The sequence below is a fragment of the Trifolium pratense genome, linkage group LG7 (genome assembly GCF_020283565.1).
Source record: "Trifolium pratense cultivar HEN17-A07 linkage group LG7, ARS_RC_1.1, whole genome shotgun sequence".
NCBI classification, from domain to species: domain Eukaryota; kingdom Viridiplantae; phylum Streptophyta; class Magnoliopsida; order Fabales; family Fabaceae; genus Trifolium; species Trifolium pratense.
In genome coordinates, this window is record NC_060065.1 from 46,845,976 (window position 1) to 46,857,929 (window position 11,954).

An 11,954-nucleotide genomic window follows, 5' to 3' on the forward strand; every position below is an offset into this window, starting at 1 on the left:
TTTGTAGTAGATTAGTGTAGTTTTTATAGTAATTGAAGACCAAAAGCAAGCAAATATCAGGAAAAATGAAGACATAAGGACCAAAAGCAATAAAAGTGGAAAAACAGCAAAAAAAGGGCAAAAATATAATAAAGCAGCGCACCATCGTACCCACGATGTGTCTCAGCGTGGCGCGATGAGAAGATGGATAAAATTGAAGAAAATCTGCATAAAATCTTTACCATCGTGGCACGATGGCTTGTCATCGTGGCACGATAATGACTTGAAAAATACGCAAACAATCCTGAGAAGATCTTCCATCACACCACGATAGGATCCATCGTGGCCACGATGAGGCAAAAATACACGCCATCGTGACCACGATGGGTGCATAGAAAAAGCTCAAACTCAACTGTAAAACTATAATAGAGCCTTCCTCTTTCACTATTATTCCACTACTAGAAAATTCGCTTTTAGTGACCGATTTAGCGACCGAAATAATTTGGTCGCTATAGAGACCGAATTAGAGACCAAATTTCGAGTGCGAAAGTTTAAAAAAAATCGGTCGCTAAGTAGTTATAGAGACCGAATTAGAGACCAAAATTTTGAGCGCCAAAGTCAAAAAATATCCGGTCGCTAAATCGGTCGCTAAGTGATTATAGAGACAGAATTGGAGACCGATTATTATTAGCGACAGCCGATCTGACGCAACTGTTTTTTTTTTTTATATAAATCACTAAATTTAAAATACGATTAACTTTTTTTTTTGACAAAAAAAATACGATTAACTTAAACGTGAAAATATTGCACTTATTTTTATTTTATGTCAATTCAAAAATCAGGCGTAATATTTTAGAAAATTCCTCCCAAACTTTGAAACCCACCGCAAGAAAGGAAAGCAACATAGAAACCCTATTCGTTCCAGTTTCACTTCCAGCTCTCGTTCTCCATACACAAATCGAGCTAGCGTTTCTTCCAGTTTTGTTATCCAATCGAGTTTCCAGCTTTCAGTTTCCTTCCCAAATCAAGGTGAGAGAAGTAACCCTACTTTAGGGTTTCTACGTTGACATCACTATCTTCTGCAAAAATCTCTTTTTTCTATGATCCCTAATTTCTTCATCTTCATCTTCTTTCTTCTTCTTTTTGATGCGATGGGTAATCGCCATAGTCGTAGATTACTTCGCCGTCGCAGAGAACATCGTCATCCCGGTAAACGCCCGCCATCAACATGTTTTGCTTTCATATACCCTTTCTCATCTCTGTTTATGTAATTTTTCCACCGAATTGAACTTGATTTTACCCCCAAAACGCATCTGATTTGTTTATTTCTATTTTGATATTTGTCTTCATTTTTTTTCCCTCTATTTCATTTGAATTTGAACATTTAGATACTTTAAGTCTTTAGACACTTAAGCATGAAGCTTCTTTGTTTCCTTGTCTTTTTATGGTATTTAAATTTATGTTTTATTTAAGTTTAATATTGGCAGTACGTTGGCTGATTAGTGTTATAATGTGTCTAAGTGATTGTTCTATTTTTAATGAGAATTATGAATAAACTTTATGAGGGGCCAAATTTGGTGTTGTATTGTGTATCAAAATAAGTATATAATTGTATGAATGACCTTCTAAATGGGTTTGTAGAAAAATGGTTCTTTGATTGAGATAACCAACTATAAATGGGTTTGTAGTTTTAAACTTGTTGCTTCAGATTTAATTAGAAAATTTGTGGTTGCCCAAATCATGGTCTCATGTATTATCAAGACCCACCGCCGTTATAGTTCTTGCTCAAGACTCAAACAATTACTATTGCTCCTATTTTTAAAAGAAAACGCAGTTTGGATAAAAGGGGCGGAAATATTACAGCAATTTGGTGTTATAGATGAAATTAAAAGTAAAAAATTAAGTGGATGTTAATAGTTTCAGAAAGAGAGAAGTTGCAGAACACGAAGATAATTGACATGAAGGTCTTTGAGAGATGGAAAACGAAAAGTCGTGTGCAGTGGATACGGAGCGAGAATGTATAGCATGTGGTTCCTATTGATTCAATGAAGCTCAAAAATAGGTTCCTATTGTTCATTATGTTTCTGCATTGTGTTATTTTCATAGTAGAATCAAAGTTTTCATGCCTTTAACTCTCAAATATAACATCCTTTATGCAATAAAAATTGTTAACAATTCACCTATAATAGTGACATAGTATATTCAGTAATGATAACTTTTTTCATATTTTAGAATCAACATTCCATTCCCATGTGAATGTATTGGAGGAGAATTTCTAGGTCATGTGTTTGAATATTCTGCTTCTAAATTGAATAGGTTGTGTTCTATTTTGCTGTGTTTGGAATCATGCATGCTACTATCAATTTTTTTAAAACTCTCAAATATATATCACTTGATGAAAATGCGTTAAATTTCTTTTGGATAGCACTAGACTACATAATACCTTGGAATGATAACAAGTGGTTTTTTCTGTTTATTGATTCATCAAAATTCTCAAAATGATTCATGGAAGTTAGGAAAAAACTTGTTCTCTATGAATTGATTCATCGAATCGACTCAAGCAGATTTTGAAGAATGAATCAATTCACTAGCTCATCTGATCTATTCACATGTGGTCTGAGTCAGTTTTAAGTGTAATTTTTGTTGGATCATTCATCACTTATATGTTTTTCAACACTTGCACTTTCATTCAATGTGAGGCTTTATACTCTAGATGCTTTGTTTTTTGTATGGTTCTTAACTGTTTGGGTTCTTACAATCAATTTATCACTCTTGACAGAGGCAGCAATTGATGAGGTTGCAGCCTCAACTGAGCAGTTGAGTACGTGTTAGTGATTCTCCAGGATTTCTCAAGACTATTCAACAAGCTGTAAGAATGATCTTTCAATTTTTAACGATTGTGATTGATAAGAACTTAATTAATTGTTGTTGGTACTTTAAATTGACTAGGAGAATTCTGCTTAGTGAAAAGGTATGTTCAATTCACTGATTTGGTGTATTTGAAATTTTGTTCTATTTTGAACTAGAACACACTTTCTGTTTACTTATCCCCAAGTTTAAATGGAAAGTTGCAGTTGTAGCAGCATATAGCTGAATTAGAATTTGAAGCAATTGATAGTTTAAAAGAATGATGTGCTCAAGTTTTTTTTTCCTTCTTTTTTCTATATGTTTGAATTAGAATTTGAAGGACAGAGTTTTCTTGTGAATGTTATGTCGCAGGAAGCATGGAGCGGTTGCTAAGAAGATTCTTGTCCTGATTATGTTTTGTTACTAGAAGATTTCATGGTAAATATGTTTTGTTTACTAGAAGATTCTTGTCCTGATTATATGCTCAACGTATTATTCCTTAATGGTGATAGCTATAACTTGGTTTCTTCATCTACAATATCATATGACTTCTATTTAATATTGCGGTTTTCATTACATAACTGAGGAGTGTTTGCAGGTACTTGTTGGAATTGTTTTGCTGCAGGTACTAGGTACTTTTTGGTTTATTTGGTCAAAGAGCCTTCTTGTTTGGAGTGTCTCCACCACATGATACAATAATGGATAAACTTTCTCCTGGATGAAAGGAAGCTAGGAGGTGTTGGAGTCTCTTATAGAGTTACAAAGTGTATTAGAATGAAAAAAAATAAGCTGGAGTCTCTTATAAAGTTACCTAGTGTATTAGAATGAAAAAAACTAAGCTGTATATAGATATAATTTATGTTTGTCTGTATTGTATTGACGATTCCTATGTTACCAATTGTGTGATTCTTGATTTTTATAAGGATTTAATTTACTAATATGTTTAGTTATATTTATATATATTATAGGGGACTACATTTTTTTTTTAAAAAAAATCAAAATTAGTGACCGATTTAGTGACTGGTTTTTTTTTAAAATTAAACAAGTCGGTCGCAAATTCAGTCGCTATAATCAGTGGCTAACTCAGTCGCTGGTATTAGTCTCTAAATCAGTCTCTATAGCGTCGGCCATTGCATCGCATAGATCGTCGTAAACTCGGTCTCTAACCCAGTCTCTAAGTTCGGTCGCTATTTTGGTCTCTATAATCGGTCATTACTTCAGTCGCTACTAAATCGGTCGCTGGGTTGGTCACAATGGAGTAGCGACCAGGGCCGTTGATACTGATTTTTTCTGGTCGCAAAATCGGTCGATAGCGGATTTAGAGACCGATTTTGATGAAAATCGGTCTCTAAATCGGTCGCTAAAGCCGAGTTTTCTAGTGGTGTTCATTCACAAACATTCCAAATATTCAATACTTTGAATATTCACTCTAGAGTAGGAGAACTCTAAAGAGGAGGCAAGGAGACCAAGGAACTCCAAGGCCAATAAAGTTCTTTTCTTTATGTCTTTGTAATTTATTTTTCCTAGGTTAGGTGGAGTCGAGAAACTCCCTTACGAATACTTGGTAGTACTATTTATAATATTTATAAATTTCAATTATTTCTATTTCAAACTCTTTTGTTGTATGGTTTTAGTTATTTTAATATTGATCACATTAGAATAAAATCTAAGGACAGTGGATATCACATAGGAAACGAAGCTAGTAATCCCGACCGAAGGACAACATACTAGGGCCTATATGAGACCATTAAATTCAGTATCTGCCGTCTTAGTATAGGATTGGAAAAAACGATAATTTCTACCTTGCAGAGTATGTCTGTGGGTAGGTGACTAGTTTTAGGCACACATGACTGCTTATAATTTAGGGGTCCCCAGGGTGATGAGACCAAAGTTTAAACGAAAAAATGGAGCTTTGGACAATGGTGTCTAAATAAAGTAAGGGTAACAGTCTAAATAAACTAGGCTCTGTAAAAGCTTGTAATAAAAATAGGAACAGATATTGCTTCAAACCTATTTTCAACAGTCTAAATCCTTATCGAGGGGAATAATAGAGCAATCAAGCAGGAATAAGAGAGGGATCCGACCACACTTAACCACCTCGTGTGGTCACACACACATTATTTATTTTTAGTCATTTAATTTATGCATTTATTTCTTGCATTTACTAGATACCTTTTTAAACAAACAAAGCGAAGACAAAGATACCATTTATGCATTTATTTTCAGGCATTTAATTTATCCATATTCCTAAGCGAAACTAGTAATTTTGGCACAATCCCTATTGAGAACGATAAACTTATCATTTTATTGCTTGATAGCGACTCTATGCATTTGCATAACCACCGTAGCCCAATTAACCAAAACAGCTACATAAACCCTTTAAAAACTAGAAAACTCCCATTTAAAGAGTTTCAAATTGACTCGTTATTTTCTCATCTAAAAATCACTTAATAATAATAATAATAGCATACAATTGTCATGACTCATGAGCATATAAAAACATATAGTGTATCATCTTCTAGTTGGCATAATAAGCATCATGTGTTCTATTTTCAGTTTCTTTCTAGTTTCTTTTTTCCCTTTTTCCTTTGAAAACTTCTCTACCCCGATTTGCAATGGAATTCAAAAGCATTATACATTTTCTTCATGGCAAAACAATTCTATTAACTGGTGTTACTGGCTTCCTTGGAAAAAAGTATATTTCTCACTCTCTTTTGAGTCATCTTCTAAGTAATGCTTTAATTATATACAATATGTTTGTTTACTTGTGTGATTTTGTAGTTTTTGTGGAAAAGAAACTTTATCTTCTTGTTAGAGCTAAAGGATTGTGAATCTGCTATATTTAGAGTTCAACAAAATTGCTTATTAAATTAAGGAAGTATCTATTGAATTTAATTATTAAATCTAAAATATTTTTCCGAGTAAAAGAACTATGTTTTGTAGTAATGAGGTCATTAAAAAAATATTTAACATAAATTTCGTGTCAACCCAATTTTCTCTTAAATCAACCCAAATATTATCGGGTTAGAAGAACTATAGTTTCTTGCTCACCCTTGTCGCTAAAGTTGTGATCTAAAATTAATCAAGAATCAAATTAATGGAACAGCGTCATGTCAGCCTAATTTCTCCAACCATTAATATTTATGTGAATTAATGGTTACTAAGCTTTTTAGTAATGTTTCCTAAGTTGGATTAGTCATTATACTCAATTTCTTTGTTGTTAAAAAAATGGTGAATGTAATTCATGCCATAACAGTAACGTGCTAACAAAGTTTTCATATATAACAGGTATTAGAGCTGGTCAATAAACTGCTATGCCAATATTTTTAGGGGATGTGGCTCGACCTAAATCGAAAAATTAATATTGTTATGCGGCTGGTCGATCTTTATCTACCTTACTTGTTCTTCAATGGCATGTAAGTTGATTGATTCTAATTAGCATCAAAATTAAAATATAATACTATAGTATTTGTTTAATGTATTTATTAATTAACTAAGACAAATGCTTATTTTGTACACAGATTTGATGATATGAATACGCAAAGGTTGCTATCGGCCGCAAAACAAGAAGATGTGGAAATGGATTTATTTTACTTTGACTCTCAAATCATTGATTGGGAAGATTATTTCATGAATATCCATATTCTCGGTATCTTCAAGTATGCCTTGAAGTGATGTGTATATGATCAAACAGTTCACTATTTGCACCCATTTTTTTATCCAAAAATAAATGTGTGATTATTGTTAACGTATGTTTTATTGTATTAATGGATACTCAAACTAGGTATAAAACGGAGAAAATTTAGCAAGTGTATTTTGATCGAACACATAGGGAATCATTGAAAATTTTACGCATTTTAACATGCGAACGAGTATATATATAAGACATAATATGAATACAAAAAAGTTGCTATTAGCTGCAAAACAAAGAGGTGTAGAAATAGATTTGTTTTACTTTGTCCCCAAATTATTGATTTGGAAGATTATTTCATGAATATTCATATTCCTGGTATCTTCAAGTATGCCTTGAAGTGATGTGTGTATAATCAAACGATTCACTATTTGCACCGATTTTATCCAAAAATAAATGTGTGTGATCTCATATTTTGTATTGGTGATTATTATTTTACATATGTTTTATTAATAAAACTTGTATTCTCATTTGGTAAAAGAAAAGTTATTATTTCATAAATTTCGTTAATGTCGAACAAGAAATTAAATTTTACTAATATTTATCATATATGTTATATGTGATAAATACTCTTGCAAAAGTTCGCTTAAACAGAAGAATTACACACACATATATAATCTCAATATATTTGAGCGATTGTATTAATGAATACTCACATTAAGTATAAAATGGCGAAAATGTTAACAAGTGTATTTTGAGCGATTCATAGGAAATCATTGAACGCATGAGAATGAGTTTTATATATGAGAATGAAAGGAACAATTATTGACCTTTAAATTAAAATTAATTGTTGAGACGTATAACACTCATTTTAAACAGCACATGTGTCTTTCCTTATTCTACCCATTCTCATTAATCACTAACCATTCATCTTTTCCAAACCCAATTTCATATGCAGTTGAAATCTCATTATCCTAAATCCTAATGATAAAACGTTCAAACTAAAAATCCCACAAAGAAATTCCCTCATATGTGTGTCATCTTGTTTGAATTTCGATCATAAAAAAAATGAAACCCAACCTACTTTAACGGTTGTTAATTTTAATATTCTCTCGTTAACGTATTGCCAACCAGAGTACCAGACAAGCCACTCGGTTTGGTTTAGTGGTGAGGAATTTGGGTAGTACGCTATAGATCCCGGGTTCGATCCTCAATTCATTGAAAACAAAAAAAAACCAGAGTACCAGACCATAATCAATTATTTTTCTTATGATATTATAGTTTTTGTTCACAGTTTGCATTCATTAGTTAATTCAAAAAATTTTAAGAATGGAACCTACCCTAAAAATAATGAGGTAACATAGCTCATGTTGGGTGATTGTTATAAATGAGGTGACATGACGCAGTACGGAAGCGTGAAGGAAAAGCAAGCGCTAATCCTATAATAAAACACAGGTTCGCAAGTGACAAACCTGTCAAATAAGGCTCTGGAATCCACCAGATTTCCGGAATCCACTAGAAAGAGTAACTAATCTAGAATCCACTAGACTTCCGGAATCCACCAGAAGGAGTAATTTGGAATCTACCAAATTTGAGAAAAATCTCTGAATTTTATTAAATCAAAAGGTTGCCTTCAAAGCTACAATAATTTAGCTTAAATATGAGTGAAAAATAAAATTAACAAATCTCCTAAAAGATTGTAAAAATAAAAACAACAAACCTAGCTAAATAAAAATTACAAATCTTCCTAAAATATAAAAATAACTAACCTAGGTGGAATATAAAAATAAGAAATCAACCTAAAATATAATAAAACTAAATCTAACTAAAATAATAATATACAGAAGAAATCCTCCTACATCATGACATGACCGTAACATTTCTCTTAAGGGCTAGTTTGTTATTATAATTTTAAACATCATTTAAAAATAAAAAATATATATTTAATTAAAAACGGTCCGACTCGATTGAACCCCGGTCCAACCAATTGAACCTTGAATCGGTAAGCTCGCCGGTTCGATTATCGGTCCGGTTTTCACAACCTTGCTAATTACTAACAATTCCCCCTACTCTCTAACAATACACTAAAAACTAATTTGCCAATAAAATAATAAAAAATAAATTTGTCTATTTTTTATAATTTTAAGGGGATATATATATATATATATATATATATATATATATATATATATATATATATATATATATATATATATATATATAATGGAAAATGCTAAACAGCCGGGGCACTGTTTAAGGAAGCAAATATAGTAATATGACATTGAACTTTGTGCAGTCAACACCTCGAAAGTCTAAAATGTATTATTTTCAATTTAAAAGTTTTCTTTTTTGGTTTTCTTAACCAGTGCCCCAGGGACACCGGTTAGCATAACCCATATAAAATTTCAACGGTTTATGCATGTTAGATGTTGTCTTAATTATATATATATGGCATCAATATATATGAGCAAGTGTTTGTTTGTGTGTGTCAAATCGGTTGGCACTTTGCAGTTCTGATGATATAAATGTCATGGGAAGGTAGGTCATGTTCTCTAATTAAGTGCTTGAAGATTGTTATGAGTGGTACAGTATAGGTATTGTATATTGAATTGACACGTTACGTTTTGCATGCAATGCAGCATCTTCAATATTTTTGCAGTGCATGCAGCAGTAGCACCTTCAATTCATTATGAGCTGTATTAATTAATGTGACATCAATGACTATACTATGCGGTGATGAAATCGAGTTACTTCATCATGTGAAAAAGCTATGCGGTGACATGTGATAGTGTAAAAATCAGACATGTGAAAACCCAATTTATTCCATCCAACCAAACACACATGAATGAAAATACTAGTTTTTCAGTCGGTGTGTTGTGGTGTGCTTCCTGCTTCATGTATATTATTTTTAGAATGAACTTTGATTTGCTTAGAATTTTGGAAATAATATGAATTAAAAAAATGTGATGCGTTATTTGATTTTAAATCATATATATAAGTATATATTTTACTAAGTTAAGAGAATAGTAAGTATTAAAGACCTTTTAGAAATACATGTGTCGATATATTCAAAAATCCTCATCGTCTTTCACAATAACGTGATAGGTGGAACTGCAATTAAACGACTTATTAGCAGATTAATAGATCATTTCGGAATGACATGTATACAAGAAAACTTGGTTAAATCCCAAATTTGCAAATAAGTATTTAAAAATAAATAAATAAATAAATTACAAATTGTTTTTTACAAACTAAATTATAATTTTTATTTTATTATATGTAGTTTGTAAAATAATTTTGTTATATAAAAAAGTAAAAAAAACATTTTATGAATTATTTTTTAAAAACTTTGTAAACTTTTTTTTAAATAAAAAATAATTATTAAACTTTTTATTAAAAAAACAATTTTTAATACATTTTTATAAAAGCAAATATTATTATTTTTTAATTAAAACATATTTTTAATTTTTTTAAAATGTCACATAAGCAATTTATAGTCAAAAAAGTCAACGGGGGGCTAGCAAATACAAAAGGGGGTAAACTTGGAGGGCCAAAATCAAGCAATTGAAACTTGGAGGGCTAAAATCAAGCAATTGTGAAACTTAAAGGGTTAAAATCAAGCAATTGAAATGTGGGGGGCCAAAATCAAGCAATTGTGAAACTTGAGGGGCCAAAACTGCATTTAAGCCTATTATTAATAATCAGTCTATGTACAAGACGAACAGAGCCGGGAGAAACAGGACTACAAAAACAAAGGCGCTGTATATAAGCGGAATATCAATGAAGAAAATCAAAACCGACACCACTTAATAGAAGTCTACATCTAATCTCATTCTCAGAGAGACACTCCTCAGCCTCCAGACCAGCAAAGAAGACACAAACTCAACTCATAGATATGCCACGAAACTTTAACTCTCAATCTCGAATCAAAAGTGATCGGTGCATCAGAACCCAAAAAGTATCTCCGTGAGCCCAAAATTGATGTGACAACGGTAGAAAGAAAGCTAGGCAGATAAGTTCTAGCTAGCTCGCAATCTGCTTCCAAACCATCAACGCCGATGTGAAAAAGGTCAAACCAAATACAAAGAAGTCTGCAAATCTCAGCAGATTTGAAAACCAAAAGAGACTCAATAAAAAGAATCCTGCAAATCTCAACAGATTTGGAAGCTTTTGACCGCACCCAATCTAGGTTTATGATTTTTTATTGAATATCGTTAATTTTGATGAGTTTCATAACATATCAAATAATTTTCAATTTCTTTTTGAAAAATTATGAATAATCTATATAACATATAAGTTCTTTTAAAAAAATTATGAATAATTTATAGGGTCATGCTAACCGGTGCCCCCGGAGCACTGGTTAAGGAAACCAAAAAAAGAAATTTTAAAATTAAAAATAATAATGTTTACACTTTCGAGGCGTTGACTGCACAAACTTCAATGTGATATTACTATATTTGGTTCCTTAAACAGTGCCCCGGAGACACTGTTTAGCATTTTCCTTCTAATTTATATAACATAAATTTTTAATACAACGGTGAAATTTATAAAATTCATATTTATTATAATATTATTTATTACTTGTGCTTCATTACCATTATATGTTAGACGTTGTCTTAATTATATGGCATCAATATATGGGCAAGTGTTTGTTGGTGTGTGTCAAAGTTTGACACTTAGCAGTTCTCATAATATAAATGTCATGTAATGGGAGGTCGTGTTCTCTAAGTGCATGAAAAATTTTATGAGTTTTGCCACGTTACGTTTTGCATGCATGCAGCACCTTCATATTAATTATTCTTCGTGTGCAGTGCAGCACCTTCATTATGATGCTGTGTTATAATTATTTTTTGTTTTATGTGATAATGACTATACTATGTGGTTATGTGTCTCCATCGGTTTGAATAAAGTTGGTGATGAAATCGATCGAGTTACTTCATCATGTGAAAAAAAGCAGACATGTGATACTGTAAAATTGATACTCCCTCCAGTGTAAGAAGAGAAATTTTATTGTTTAAAATCTAATTAATGTATCTAATTAAAATCTCCATCGGTTTTAATTAATCTAAAAAGTAAATTTTTTCATATATTAAGGATAGGAGGAAACGGAGGAAATAATCTATTACTCTCTTGGATCTTATATACTGTAAGTACATTTCTTATTGAATATATTTGAGATATAATATTAGGGAGCTTCTACGGTACATTCGAATAATTTGAATGTACCGGTACATCAAGTCAGTAAATTGATAAATTAACGATTATTTTTATGAATTAAAAAACTATTAACCGATTATTATATTTTAAAAATGATAATATCATAAGAAAAAATACAATATATTGTTTATAAGCATGATACTAATTTTTCTAATATTTTCTTAGAAAAAAAATTCAATATTGACTATAATGATGAATAAAAATTCAAAAAATATCAATTTTAATATTTTTGACAATTTTGATGAATAATATTATTTAGTTACTATAATCATTTTAATGA

General features: G+C 31.3%; 2 long non-coding RNA genes across 8 annotated transcripts; both read left to right on the top strand.

The window, feature by feature from the left end:
- The first annotated feature begins 832 nt into the window (after positions 1–832).
- On the top strand, positions 833–3,720 carry LOC123895453. Of its 7 annotated transcripts, none has more exons than XR_006804379.1 (6): positions 833–1,008; positions 1,148–1,188; positions 1,897–2,041; positions 2,759–2,848; positions 3,199–3,264; positions 3,425–3,720. It is a non-coding gene; the product is annotated as an uncharacterized LOC123895453 (long non-coding RNA). The 7 variants fall into 7 exon arrangements; XR_006804378.1 differs by having other exon boundaries at positions 1,903–2,041; XR_006804380.1 differs by lacking the exon at positions 1,148–1,188 and having other exon boundaries at positions 1,903–2,041.
- A 1,656-nt stretch (positions 3,721–5,376) lies between these two features.
- Positions 5,377–6,719, top strand: LOC123895455. The gene is made up of 3 exons (XR_006804382.1): positions 5,377–5,521; positions 6,115–6,242; positions 6,348–6,719. It is a non-coding gene; the product is annotated as an uncharacterized LOC123895455 (long non-coding RNA).
- The last annotated feature ends 5,235 nt before the right edge of the window (positions 6,720–11,954 follow it).